The following is a 13,530-nucleotide window of genomic DNA, read 5'->3' as shown; positions in this document are numbered from 1 at the left end:
AGAGGATGTTCCCTGTGGTGAAAGGACTGGATTGGGTGGATGTGGAGAGGATGTTTCCTGTGGTGAAAGGACTGGATAGGGTGGATGTGTACAGGATGTTTCCTGTGGTGAAAGGACCGGATAGGGTGGATGTGGAGAGGATGTTTCCTATGGTGAAAGGACTGGATAGGGTGGATGTGGAGAGGATGTTTCCTGTGGTGAAAGGACTGGATAGGGTGGATGTGGAGAGGATGTTTCCTGTGGTGAAAGGACTGGATAGGGTGGATGTGGAGAGGATGTTTCCTATGGTGAAAGGACTGGATAGGGTGGATGTGGAGAGGATGTTTCCTGTGGTGAAAGGACTGGATAGGGTGGATGTGGAGAGGATGTTTCCTATGGTGAAAGGACTGGATAGGCTGGATGTGGAGAGGATGTTTCCTGTGGTGAAAGGACTGGATAGGGTGGACGTGGAGATGATGTTTCCTGTGGTGAAAGGACTGGATAGGGTGGATGTGGAGAGGATGTTTCCTATGGTGAAAGGACTGGATAAGGTGGATGTGGAGAGGATGTTAACTATGGTGAAAGGACTGGATAGGGTGGATGTGGAGAGGATGTTTCCTATGGTGAAAGGACTGGATAGGGTGGATGTGGAGAGGATGTTTCCAGTGGTGAAAAGACCGGATAGGGTGGATGTGGAGAGGATGTTTCCTTTGGTGAAAGGACTGGATAGGGTGGATGTGGAGAGGATGTTTTCTGTGGTGAAAGGACTGGATAGGGTGGATGTGGAGAGGATGTTTCCTGTGGTGAAAGGACTATATAGGGTGGATGTGGAGAGGATGTTTCCTATGGTGAAAGGACTGGATAGGGTGGATGTGGAGAGGATGTTTCCTGTGGTGAAAGGACTGGATAGGGTGGATGTGGAGAGGATGTTTCCTGTGGTGAAAGGACAAGATAGGGTGGATGTGGAGAGGATGTTTCCTGTGGTGACACGGACTGGAGAGGGTGGATGTGGAGAGGATGTTTCCTGAGGTGAAAGGACTGGATAGGGTGGATGTGGAGAGGATGTTTCCTGTGGTGAAAGGACTGGATATGGTGGATGTGGAGAGGATGTTTCCTATGGTGAAAGGACTGGATAGGTTGGATGTGGAGAGGATGTTTCCTGTGGTGAAAGGACTGGATAGGGTGTATGTGGAGAGGATGTTTCCTATGGTGAAAGGACTAGATAGGGTGGATGTGGAGAGGATGTTTCCTGTGGTGAAAGGACTGGATAGGGTGGATGTGGAGAGGATGTTTCCTGTGGTGAAAGGACAAGATAGGGTGGATGTGGAGAGGATGTTTCCTGTGGTGAAAGGACTGGATAGGGTGCATGTGGAGAGGATGTTTCCTGAGGTGAAAGGACTGGATAGAGTAGATGTGGAGAGGATGTTTCCTCTGGTGAAAGGACTGGATAGGGTGGATGTGGAAAGGATGTTTCCTGTGGTGAAAGGACTGGATAGGGTGGATGTGGAGAGGTTGTTTCCTGTGGTGAAAGGACTGGATAGCGTGGATGTGGAGAGGATGTTTCCTGTGGTGAAAGGACTGGATAGGGTGGATGTGGAGAGGATGTTTCCTACGGTGAAAGGACTGGATAGGGTGGATGTGGAGAGGATGTTTCCTGTGGTGAAAGGACTGGATAGGGTGGATGTGGAGAGGATGTTTCCTGTGGTGAAAGGACCGGATAGGGTGGATGTGGAGAGGATGTTTCCTATGGTGAAAGGACTGGATAGGGTGGATGTGGAAAGGATATTTCCCGTGGAGAAAGGACTGGATAGGGTGGATGTGGAGAGGATGTTTCCTATGGTGAAAGGACTAGATAGTGTGGATGTGGAGAGGATGTTTCCTGTGGTGAAAGGACTGGATAGGGTGGATGTGGAGAGGATGTTTCCTGTGGTGAAAGGACTGGATTGGGTGGATGTGGAGAGGATGTTTCCTGTGGTGAAAGGACTGGATAGGGTGGATGTGGAGAGGATGTTTCCTGTGGTGAAAGGACCGGATACGGTGGATGTGGAGAGGATGTTTCCTGTGGTGAAAGGACTGGATAGGGTGGATGTGGAGAGGATGTTTCCTGTGGTGAAAGGACTGGATAGGGTGGATGTGGAGAGGATGTTTCCTGTGGTGAAAGGACTAGATAGGGTGGATGTGGAGAGGATGTTTCCTGTGGTGAAAGGACAAGATAGGGTGGATGTGGAGAGGATATTTCCTGTGGTAAACGGACTGGATAAGGTGGATGTGGAGAGGATGTTTCCTGTGGTGAAAGGACTGGATAGGGTGGATGTGGAGAGGATGTTTCCTATGGTGAAAGGACCGGATAGGGTGGATGTGGAGACGATGTTTCCTGTGGTGAAAGGACTGGATAAGGAAAAATGTGGAGAGAATGTTTCCTATGGTGAAAGGACTGGATAGGGTGGATGTGGAGACGATGTTTCCTGTGGTGAAAGGACTGGATAAGGAAAAATGTGGAGAGAATGTTTCCTATGGTGAAAGGACTGGATAGGGTGGATGTGGAGAGGATGTTTCCTGTGGTGAAAGGACTGGAGAGGGTGGATGTGGAGAGGATGTTTCCTGAGGAGAAAGGATGGATAGGGTGGATGTGGAGAGGATGTTTCCTGTGGTGAAAGGACTGGATATGGTGGATGTGGAGAGGATGTTTCCTATGGTGAAAGGACTGGATAGGGTGGATGTGGAGAGGATGTTTCCTGTGGTGAAAGGACTGGATAGGGTGGATGTGGAGAGGATGTTTCCTATGGTGAAAGGACTAGATAGGGTGGATGTGGAGAGGATGTTTCCTGTGGTGAAAGGACTGGATAGGGTGGATGTGGAGAGGATGTTTCCTGTGGTGAAAGGACAAGATAGGGTGGATGTGGAGAGGATGTTTCCTGTGGTGAAAGGACTGGATAGGGTGGATGTGGAGAGGATGTTTCCTGAGGTGAAAGGACTGGATAGGGTGGATGTGGAGAGGATGTTTCCTGTGGTGAAAGGACTGGATAGGGTGGATGTGGAGAGGATGTTTCCTATGGTGAAAGGACCGGATAGGGTGGATGTGGAGAGGATATTTCCTGTGGTAAACGGACTGGATAAGGTGGATGTGGAGAGGATGTTTCCTGTGGTGAAAGGACTGGATAAGGAAAAAGGTGGAGAGGATGTTTCCTATGGTGATAGGACTGGATAGGGTGGATGTGGAGAGGATGTTTCCTGTGGTGAAAGGACTGGATAAGGAAAAATGTGGAGAGGATGTTTCCTATGGTGAAAGGACTGGATAGGGTGGATGTGGAGAGGATGTTTCCTGTGGTGAAAGGACTGGATAGGGTGGATGTGGAGAGGTTGTTTCCTGTGGTGAAAGGACTGGATAGCGTGGATGTGGAGAGGATGTTTCCTGTGGTGAAAGGACTGGATAGGGTGGATGTGGAGAGGATGTTTCCTACGGTGAAAGGACTGGATAGGGTGGATGTGGAGAGGATGTTTCCTGTGGTGAAAGGACTGGATAGGGTGGATGTGGAGAGGATGTTTCCTGTGGTGAAAGGACAAGATAGGGTGGATGTGGAGAGGATGTTTCCTGAGGTGAAAGGACTGTATAGGGTGGATGTGGAGAGGATGTTTCCTGTGTTGAAAGGACTGGATATGGTGGATGTGGAGAGGATGTTTCCTGTGGTGAAAGGACTGGATAGGGTGGATGTGGAGAGGATGTTTCCTGTGGTGAAAGGACTGGATAGTGTGGATGTGGAGAGGATGTTTCCTATGGTGAAAGGACTGGATAGGGTGGATGTGGAGAGGATGTTTCCTGTGGTGAAAGGACTGGATAGGGTGGATGTGGAGAGGATGTTTCCTGTGGTGAAAGGACTGGATAGGGTGGATGTGGAGAGGATGTTTCCTGTGGTGAAAGGACTGGATAGGGTGGATGTGGAGAGGATGTTTCCTGTGGTGAAAGGACTGGATAGGGTGGATGTGGAGAGGATGTTTCCTATGGTGAAAGGACTGGATAGGGTGGATGTGGAGAGGATGTTTCCTGTGGTGAAAGGACTGGATAGGGTGGATGTGGAGAGGATGTTTCCTGTGGTGAAAGGACTGGATAGGGTGGATGTGGAGAGGATGTTTCCTATGGTGAAAGGACTAGATAGGGTGGATGTGGAGAGGATGTTAACTATGGTGAAAGGACTGGATAGGGTGGATGTGGAGAAGATGTTTCCTGTGGTGAAAGGACTGGATAGGGTGGATGTGGAGAGGATGTTTCCTGTGGTGAAAGGACAAGATAGGGAGGATGTGGAGAGGATGTTTCCTGTGGTGAAAGGACTGGATATGGTGGATGTGGAGAGGATGTTTCCTATGGTGAAAGGACTGGATAGGGTGGATGTGGAGAGGATGTTTCCTGTGGTGAAAGGACAAGATAGGGTGGATGTGGAGAGGATGTTTCCTGTGGTGAAAGGACTGGATAGGGTGGATGTGGAGAGGATGTTTCCTATGGTGAAAGGACTAGATAGGGTGGATGTGGAGAGGATGTTAACTATGGTGAAAGGACTGGATAGGGTGGATGTGGAGAAGATGTTTCCTGTGGTGAAAGGACTGGATAGGGTGGATGTGGAGAGGATGTTTCCTGTGGTGAAAGGACAAGATAGGGAGGATGTGGAGAGGATGTTTCCTGTGGTGAAAGGACTGGAGAGGGTGGATGTGGAGAGGATGTTTCCTGAGGTGAAAGGACTGGATAGGGTGGATGTGGAGAGGATGTTTCCTGTGGTGAAAGGACTGGATATGGTGGATGTGGAGAGGATGTTTCCTATGGTGAAAGGACTGGATAGGGTGGATGTGGAGAGGATGTTTCCTGTGGTGAAAGGACAAGATAGGGTGGATGTGGAGAGGATGTTTCCTGTGGTGAAAGGACTGGATAGGGTGGATGTGGAGAGGATGTTTCCTGTGGTGAAAGGACTGGATAGGGTGGATGTGGAGAGGATGTTTCCTATGGTGAAAGGACCGGATAGGGTGGATGTGGAGAGGATATTTCCTTTGGTAAACGGACTGGATAAGGTGGATGTGGAGAGGATGTTTCCTGTGGTGAAAGGACTGGATGAGGAAAAATGTGGAGAGGATGTTCCCTATGGTGAAATGACTGGATAGGGTGGATGTGGAGAGGATGTTTCCTGTGGTGAAAGGACTGGATAGGGTGGATGTGGAGAGGTTGTTTCCTGTGGTGAAAGGACTGGATAGCGTGGATGTGGAGAGAATGTTTCCTGTGGTGAAAGGACTGGATAGGGTGGATGTGGAGAGGATGTTTCCTACGGTGAAAGGACTGGATAGGGTGGACGTGGAGAGGATGTTTCCTGTGGTGAAAGGACTGGATAGGGTGGATGTGGAGAGGATGTTTCCTGTGGTGAAAGGACTGGATAGGGTGGATGTGGAGAGGATGTTTCCTACGGTTAAAGGACTGGATAGGGTGGACGTGGAGAGGATGTTTCCTGTGGTGAAAGGACTGGATAGGGTGGATGTGGAGAGGATGTTTCCTGTGGTGAAAGGACTGGATAGGGTGGATGTGGAGAGGATGTTTCCTATGGTTAAAGGACTGGATAGGGTGGACGTGGAGAGGATGTTTCCTGTGGTGAAAGGACTGGATAGGGTGGATGTGGAGAGGATGTTTCCTGTGGTGAAAGGACTGGATAGGGTGGATGTGGAGAGCATGTTTCCCGTGGTGAAAGGACTGGACAGGGTGGATGTGGAGAGGATGTTTCCTGTGGTGAAAGGACTGGATAGGGTGGATGTGGAGAGGATGTTTCCTGTGGTGAAAGGACTGGATAGGGTGGATGTGGAGAGGATGTTTCCTGTGGTGAAAGGACTGGATAGGGTGGATGTGGAGAGGATGTTTCCTGTGGTGAAAGGACTGGATAGGGTGGATGTGGAGAGGATGTTTCCTGTGGTGAAAGGACTGGATAGGGTGGATGTGGAGAGGATGTTTCCTGTGGTGAAAGGACTGGATAGGGTGGATGTGGAGAGGATGTTTCCTGTTGTGAAAGGACTGGATAGGGTGGATGTGGAGATGATGTTTCCTGTGGTGAAAGGACTGGATAGGGTGGATGTGGAGAGGATGTTTCCTGTGGTGAAAGGACTGGATAGGGTGGATGTGGAGAGGATGTTTCCTATGGTGAAAGGACTAGATAGGGTGGATGTGGAGAGGATGTTAACTATGGTGAAAGGACTGGATAGGGTGGATGTGGAGAGGATGTTTCCTATGGTGTAAGGACTAGATAGGGTGGATGTGGAGAGTATGTTTCCTGTGTTGAAAGGACTGGATAGGGTGGATGTGGAGAGGATGTTTCCTGTGGTGAAAGGACTGGATAGGGTGGATGTGGAGAGGATGTTTCCTGTGGTGAAAGGACTGGATAGGGTGGATGTGGAGAGGATGTTTCCTATGGTGAAAGGACTAGATAGGGTGGATGTGGAGAGGATGTTAACTATGGTGAAAGGACTGGATAGGGTGGATGTGGAGAGGATGTTTCCTCTGGTGAAAGTACTAGATAGGGTGGATGTGGAGAGGATGTTTCCTGTGGTGAAACGACTGGATAGGGTGGATGTGGAGAAGATGTTTCCTATGGTGAAAGGACTGGATAGGCTGGATGTGGAGAGGATGTTTCCTGTGGTGAAAGGACTGGATAGGGTGGATGTGGAGAGGATGTTTCCTGTGGTGAAAGGACTGGATAGGGTGGATGTGGAGAGGATGTTTCCTATGGTGAAAGGACTAGATAGGGTGGATGTGGAGAGGATGTTAACTATGGTGAAAGGACTGGATAGGGTGGATGTGGAGAGGATGTTTCCTGTGGTGAAACGACTGGATAGGGTGGATGTGGAGAGGATGTTTCCTGTGGTGAAAGGACTGGATAGGGTGGATGTGGAGAGGATGTTTCCTGTGGTGAAAGGACTGGATAGGGTGGATGTGGAGAGGATGTTAACTATGGTGAAAGGACTGGATAGGGTGGATGTGGAGAGGATGTTTCCTATGGTGAAAGGACTGGATAGGGTGGATGTGGAGAGGATGTTTCCAGTGGTGAAAGGACCGGATAGGGTGGATGTGGAGAGGATGTTTCCTATGGTGAAAGGACTGGATAGGGTGGATGTGGTGAGGATGTTTCCTGTGGTGAAAGCTGGATAGGGTGGATGTGGAGAGGATGTTTCCTGTGGTGAAAGGACTGGATAGGGTGGATGTGGAGAGGATGTTTCCTGTGGTGAAAGGACAAGATAGGGTGGATGTGGAGAGGATGTTTCCTGTGGTGAAAGGACTGGAGAGGGTGGATGTGGAGAGGATGTTTCCTGAGGTGAAAGGACTGGATAGGGTGGATGTGGAGAGGATGTTTCCTGTGGTGAAAGGACTGGATATGGTGGATGTGGAGAGGATGTTTCCTATGGTGAAAGGACTGGATAGGGTGGATGTGGAGAGGATGTTTCCTGTGGTGAAAGGACTGGATAGGGTGAATGTGGAGAGGATGTTTCCTATGGTGAAAGGACTAGATAGGGTGGATGTGGAGAGGATGTTTCCTGTGGTGAAAGGACTGGATAGGGTGGATGTGGAGAGGATGTTTCCTGTGGTGAAAGGACAAGATAGGGTGGATGTGGAGAGGATGTTTCCTGTGGTGAAAGGACTGGATAGGGTGGATATGGAGAGGATGTTTCCTGAGGTGAAAGGACTGGATAGGGTGGATGTGGAGAGGATGTTTCCTGTGGTGAAAGGACTGGATAGGGTGGATGTGGAGAGGATGTTTCCTATGGTGAAAGGACCGGATAGGGTGGATGTGGAGAGGATATTTCCTGTGGTAAACGGACTGGATAAGGTGGATGTGGAGAGGATGTTTCCTGTGGTGAAAGGACTGGATAAGGAAAAATGTGGAGAGGATGTTTCCTATGGTGAAAGGACTGGATAGGGTGGATGTGGAGAGGATGTTTCCTGTGATGAAAGGAGTGGATAGGGTGGATGTGGAGAGGTTGTTTGCTGTGGTGAAAGGACTGGATAGCGTGGATGTGGAGAGGATGTTTCCTGTGGTGAAAGGACTGGATAGGGTGGATGTGGAGAGGATGTTTCCTGAGGTGAAAGGACTGGATAGGGTGGATGTGGAGAGGATGTTTCCTGTGGTGAAAGGACTGGATAGGGTGGATGTGGAGAGGATGTTTCCTGTGGTGAAAGGACTGGATAGGGTGGATGTGGAGAGGATGTTTCCTGTGGTGAAAGGACTGGATAGGGTGGATGTGGAGAGGATGTTTCCTGTGGTGACTGGACTGGATAGGGTGGATGTGGAGAGGATGTTTCCTGTGGTGAAAGGACTGGATAGGGTGGATGTGGAGAGGATGTTAACTATGGTGAAAGGACTGGATAGGGTGGATGTGGAGAGGATGTTTCCTATGGTGAAAGGACTGGATAGGGTGGATGTGGAGAGGATGTTCCCTGTGGTGAAAGGACTGGATTGCGTGGATGTGCAGAGGATGTTTCCTGTGGTGAAAGGACTGGATAGGGTGGATGTGGAGAGGATGTTTCCTGTGGTGAAAGGACTGGATAGGGTGGATGTGGAGAGGATGTTTCCTATGGTGAAAGGACTGGATAGGGTGGATGTGAAGAGGATGTTTCCTGTGGTGAAAGGACTGGATAGGGTGGATGTGGAGAGGATGTTTCCTGTGGTGAAAGGGCAAGATCGGGTGGATGTGGAGAGGATGTTTCCTGTGGTGAAAGGACTGGATAGGGTGGATTTGGAAAGGATGTTTCCTGAGGTGAAAGGACTGGATAGGGTGGATGTGGAGAGGATGTTTCCTGTGGTGAAACGACTGGATAGGGTGGATGTGGAGAGGATGTTTCCTATGGTGAAAGGACTGGATAGGCTGGATGTGGAGAGTATGTTTCCTGTGGTGAAAGGACTGGATAGTGTGGATGTGGAGAGGATGTTTCCTGTGGTGAAAGGACTGGATAGGGTGGATGTGGAGAGGATGTTAACTATGGTGAAAGGACTGGATAGGGTGGATGTGGAGAGGATGTTTCCTATGGTGAAAGGACTGGATAGGGTGGATGTGGAGAGCATGTTTCCTATGGTGAAAGGACTGGATAGGGTGGATGTGGAGAGGATGTTTCCAGTGGTGAAAGGACCCGATAGGGTGGATGTGGAGAGGATGTTTCCTATGGTGAAAGGACTGGATAGGGTGGATGTGGAGAGGATGTTTCCTGTGGTGAAAGGACTGGATAGGGTGGATGTGGAGAGGATGTTTCCTGTGGTGAAAGGACTATATAGGGTGGATGTGGAGAGGATGTTTCCTATGGTGAAAGGACTGGATAGGGTGGATGTGGAGAGGATGTTTCCTGTGGTGAAAGGACTGGATAGGGTTTATGTGGAGAGGATGTTTCCTGTGGTGAAAGGACAAGATAGGGTGGATGTGGAGAGGATGTTTCCTGTGGTGACACGGACTGGAGAGGGTGGATGTGGAGAGGATGTTTCCTGAGGTGAAAGGACTGGATAGGGTGGATGTGGAGAGGATGTTTCCTGTGGTGAAAGGACTGGATATGGTGGATGTGCAGAGGATGTTTCCTATGGTGAAAGGACTGGATAGGGTGGATGTGGAGAGGATGTTTCCTGTGGTGAAAGGACTGGATAGGGTGGATGTGGAGAGGATGTTTCCTATGGTGAAAGGACTAGATAGGGTGGATGTGGAGAGGATGTTTCCTGTGGTGAAAGGACTGGATAGGGTGGATGTGGAGAGGATGTTTCCTGTGGTGAAAGGACAAGATAGGGTGGATGTGGAGAGGATGTTTCCTGTGGTGAAAGGACTGGATAGGGTGGATGTGGAGAGGATGTTTCCTGAGGTGAAAGGACTGGATAGAGTAGATGTGGAGAGGATGTTTCCTGTGGTGAAAGGACTGGATAGGGAGGATGTGGAGAGGATGTTTCCTATGGTGAAAGGACCGGATAGGGTGGATGTGGAGAGGATATTTCCTGTGGTAAACGGACTGGATAAGGTGGATGTGGAGAGGATGTTTCCTGTGGTGAAAGGACTGGATAAGGAAAAATGTGGAGAGGATGTTTCCTATGGTGAAAGGACTGGATAGGGTGGATGTGGAAAGGATGTTTCCTGTGGTGAAAGGACTGGATAGGGTGGATGTGGAGAGGTTGTTTCCTGTGGTGAAAGGACTGGATAGCGTGGATGTGGAGAGGATGTTTCCTGTGGTGAAAGGACTGGATAGGGTGGATGTGGAGAGGATATTTCCTACGGTGAAAGGACTGGATAGGGTGGATGTGGAGAGGATGTTTCCTGTGGTGAAAGGACTGGATAGGCTTGATGTGGAGAGGATGTTTCCTGTGGTGAAAGGACAAGATAGGGTGGATGTGGAGAGGATGTTTCCTGAGGTGAAAGGACTGGATAGGGTGGATGTGGAGAGGATGTTTCCTGTGGTGAAAGGACTGGATAGGGTGGATGTGGAGAGGATGTTTCCTGTGGTGAAAGGACTGGATAGGGTGGATGTGGAGAGGATGTTTCCTGTGGTGAAAGGACTGGATAGGGTGGATGTGGAGAGGATGTTTCCTGTGGTGAAAGGACTGGATAGGGTGGATGTGGAGAGGATGTTTCCTGTGGTGGAAGGACTGGATAGGGTGGATGTGGAGAGGATGTTCCCTATGGTGAAAGGACTGGATAGGGTGGATGTGGAGAGGATGTTTCCTATGGTGAAAGGACTAGATAGGGTGGATGTGGAGAGGATGTTTCCTGTGGTGAAAGGACCGGATAGGGTGGATGTGGAGTGGATGTTTCCTATGGTGAAAGGACTGGATAGGGTGGATGTGGAAAGGATATTTCCCGTGGAGAAAGGACTGGATAGGGTGGATGTGGAGAGGATGTTTCCTATGGTGAAAGGACTAGATAGGGTGGATGCGGAGAGGATGTTTCCTGTGGTGAAAGGACTGGATAGGGTGGATGTGGAGAGGATGTTTCCTGTGGTGAAAGGACTGGATAGGGTGGATGTGGAGAGGATGTTTCCTGTGGTGAAAGGACTGGATAGGGTGGATGTGGAGAGGATGTTTCCTGTGGTGAAAGGACTGGATAGGGTGGATGTGGAGAGGATGTTTCCTGTGGTGAAAGGACTGGATATGGTGGATGTGGAGAGGATGTTTCCTATGGTGAAAGGACTGGATAGGGTGGATGTGGAGTGGATGTTTCCTGTGGTGAAAGGACTGGATAGGGTGGATGTGGAGAGGATGTTTCCTATGGTGAAAGGACTAGATAGGGTGGATGTGGAGAGGATGTTTCCTGTGGTGAAAGGACTGGATAGGGTGGATGTGGAGAGGATGTTTCCTGTGGTGAAAGGACAAGATAGGGTGGATGTGGAGAGGATGTTTCCTGTGGTGAAAGGACTGGATAGGGTGGATGTGGAGAGGATGTTTCCTATGGTGAAAGTACTAGATAGGGTGGATGTGGAGAGGATGTTTCCTGTGGTGAAACGACTGGATAGGGTGGATGTGGAGAAGATGTTTCCTATGGTGAAAGGACTGGATAGGCTGGATGTGGAGAGGATGTTTCCTGTGGTGAAAGGACTGGATAGGGTGGATGTGGAGAGGATGTTTCCTGTGGTGAAAGGACTGGATAGGGTGGATGTGGAGAGGATGTTTCCTATGGTGAAAGGACTAGATAGGGTGGATGTGGAGAGGATGTTAACTATGGTGAAAGGACTGGATAGGGTGGATGTGGAGAGGATGTTTCCTGTGGTGAAACGACTGGATAGGGTGGATGTGGAGAGGATGTTTCCTGTGGTGAAAGGACTGGATAGGGTGGATGTGGAGAGGATGTTTCCTGTGGTGAAAGGACTGGATAGGGTGGATGTGGAGAGGATGTTAACTATGGTGAAAGGACTGGATAGGGTGGATGTGGAGAGGATGTTTCCTATGGTGAAAGGACTGGATAGGGTGGATGTGGAGAGGATGTTTCCAGTGGTGAAAGGACCGGATAGGGTGGATGTGGAGAGGATGTTTCCTATGGTGAAAGGACTGGATAGGGTGGATGTGGTGAGGATGTTTCCTGTGGTGAAAGCTGGATAGGGTGGATGTGGAGAGGATGTTTCCTGTGGTGAAAGGACTGGATAGGGTGGATGTGGAGAGGATGTTTCCTGTGGTGAAAGGACAAGATAGGGTGGATGTGGAGAGGATGTTTCCTGTGGTGAAAGGACTGGAGAGGGTGGATGTGGAGAGGATGTTTCCTGAGGTGAAAGGACTGGATAGGGTGGATGTGGAGAGGATGTTTCCTGTGGTGAAAGGACTGGATATGGTGGATGTGGAGAGGATGTTTCCTATGGTGAAAGGACTGGATAGGGTGGATGTGGAGAGGATGTTTCCTGTGGTGAAAGGACTGGATAGGGTGAATGTGGAGAGGATGTTTCCTATGGTGAAAGGACTAGATAGGGTGGATGTGGAGAGGATGTTTCCTGTGGTGAAAGGACTGGATAGGGTGGATGTGGAGAGGATGTTTCCTGTGGTGAAAGGACAAGATAGGGTGGATGTGGAGAGGATGTTTCCTGTGGTGAAAGGACTGGATAGGGTGGATATGGAGAGGATGTTTCCTGAGGTGAAAGGACTGGATAGGGTGGATGTGGAGAGGATGTTTCCTGTGGTGAAAGGACTGGATAGGGTGGATGTGGAGAGGATGTTTCCTATGGTGAAAGGACCGGATAGGGTGGATGTGGAGAGGATATTTCCTGTGGTAAACGGACTGGATAAGGTGGATGTGGAGAGGATGTTTCCTGTGGTGAAAGGACTGGATAAGGAAAAATGTGGAGAGGATGTTTCCTATGGTGAAAGGACTGGATAGGGTGGATGTGGAGAGGATGTTTCCTGTGATGAAAGGAGTGGATAGGGTGGATGTGGAGAGGTTGTTTGCTGTGGTGAAAGGACTGGATAGCGTGGATGTGGAGAGGATGTTTCCTGTGGTGAAAGGACTGGATAGGGTGGATGTGGAGAGGATGTTTCCTGAGGTGAAAGGACTGGATAGGGTGGATGTGGAGAGGATGTTTCCTGTGGTGAAAGGACTGGATAGGGTGGATGTGGAGAGGATGTTTCCTGTGGTGAAAGGACTGGATAGGGTGGATGTGGAGAGGATGTTTCCTGTGGTGAAAGGACTGGATAGGGTGGATGTGGAGAGGAGGTTTCCTGTGGTGACTGGACTGGATAGGGTGGATGTGGAGAGGATGTTTCCTGTGGTGAAAGGACTGGATAGGGTGGATGTGGAGAGGATGTTAACTATGGTGAAAGGACTGGATAGGGTGGATGTGGAGAGGATGTTTCCTATGGTGAAAGGACTGGATAGGGTGGATGTGGAGAGGATGTTCCCTGTGGTGAAAGGACTGGATTGCGTGGATGTGCAGAGGATGTTTCCTGTGGTGAAAGGACTGGATAGGGTGGATGTGGAGAGGATGTTTCCTGTGGTGAAAGGACTGGATAGGGTGGATGTGGAGAGGATGTTTCCTATGGTGAAAGGACTGGATAGGGTGGATGTGAAGAGGATGTTTCCTGTGGTGAAAGG

This window comes from Hypanus sabinus, unplaced genomic scaffold, assembly GCF_030144855.1.
Source record: "Hypanus sabinus isolate sHypSab1 unplaced genomic scaffold, sHypSab1.hap1 scaffold_398, whole genome shotgun sequence".
Classification (NCBI taxonomy): Eukaryota; Metazoa; Chordata; class Chondrichthyes; order Myliobatiformes; family Dasyatidae; genus Hypanus; species Hypanus sabinus.
This window is presented reverse-complemented; position numbering follows the sequence as displayed.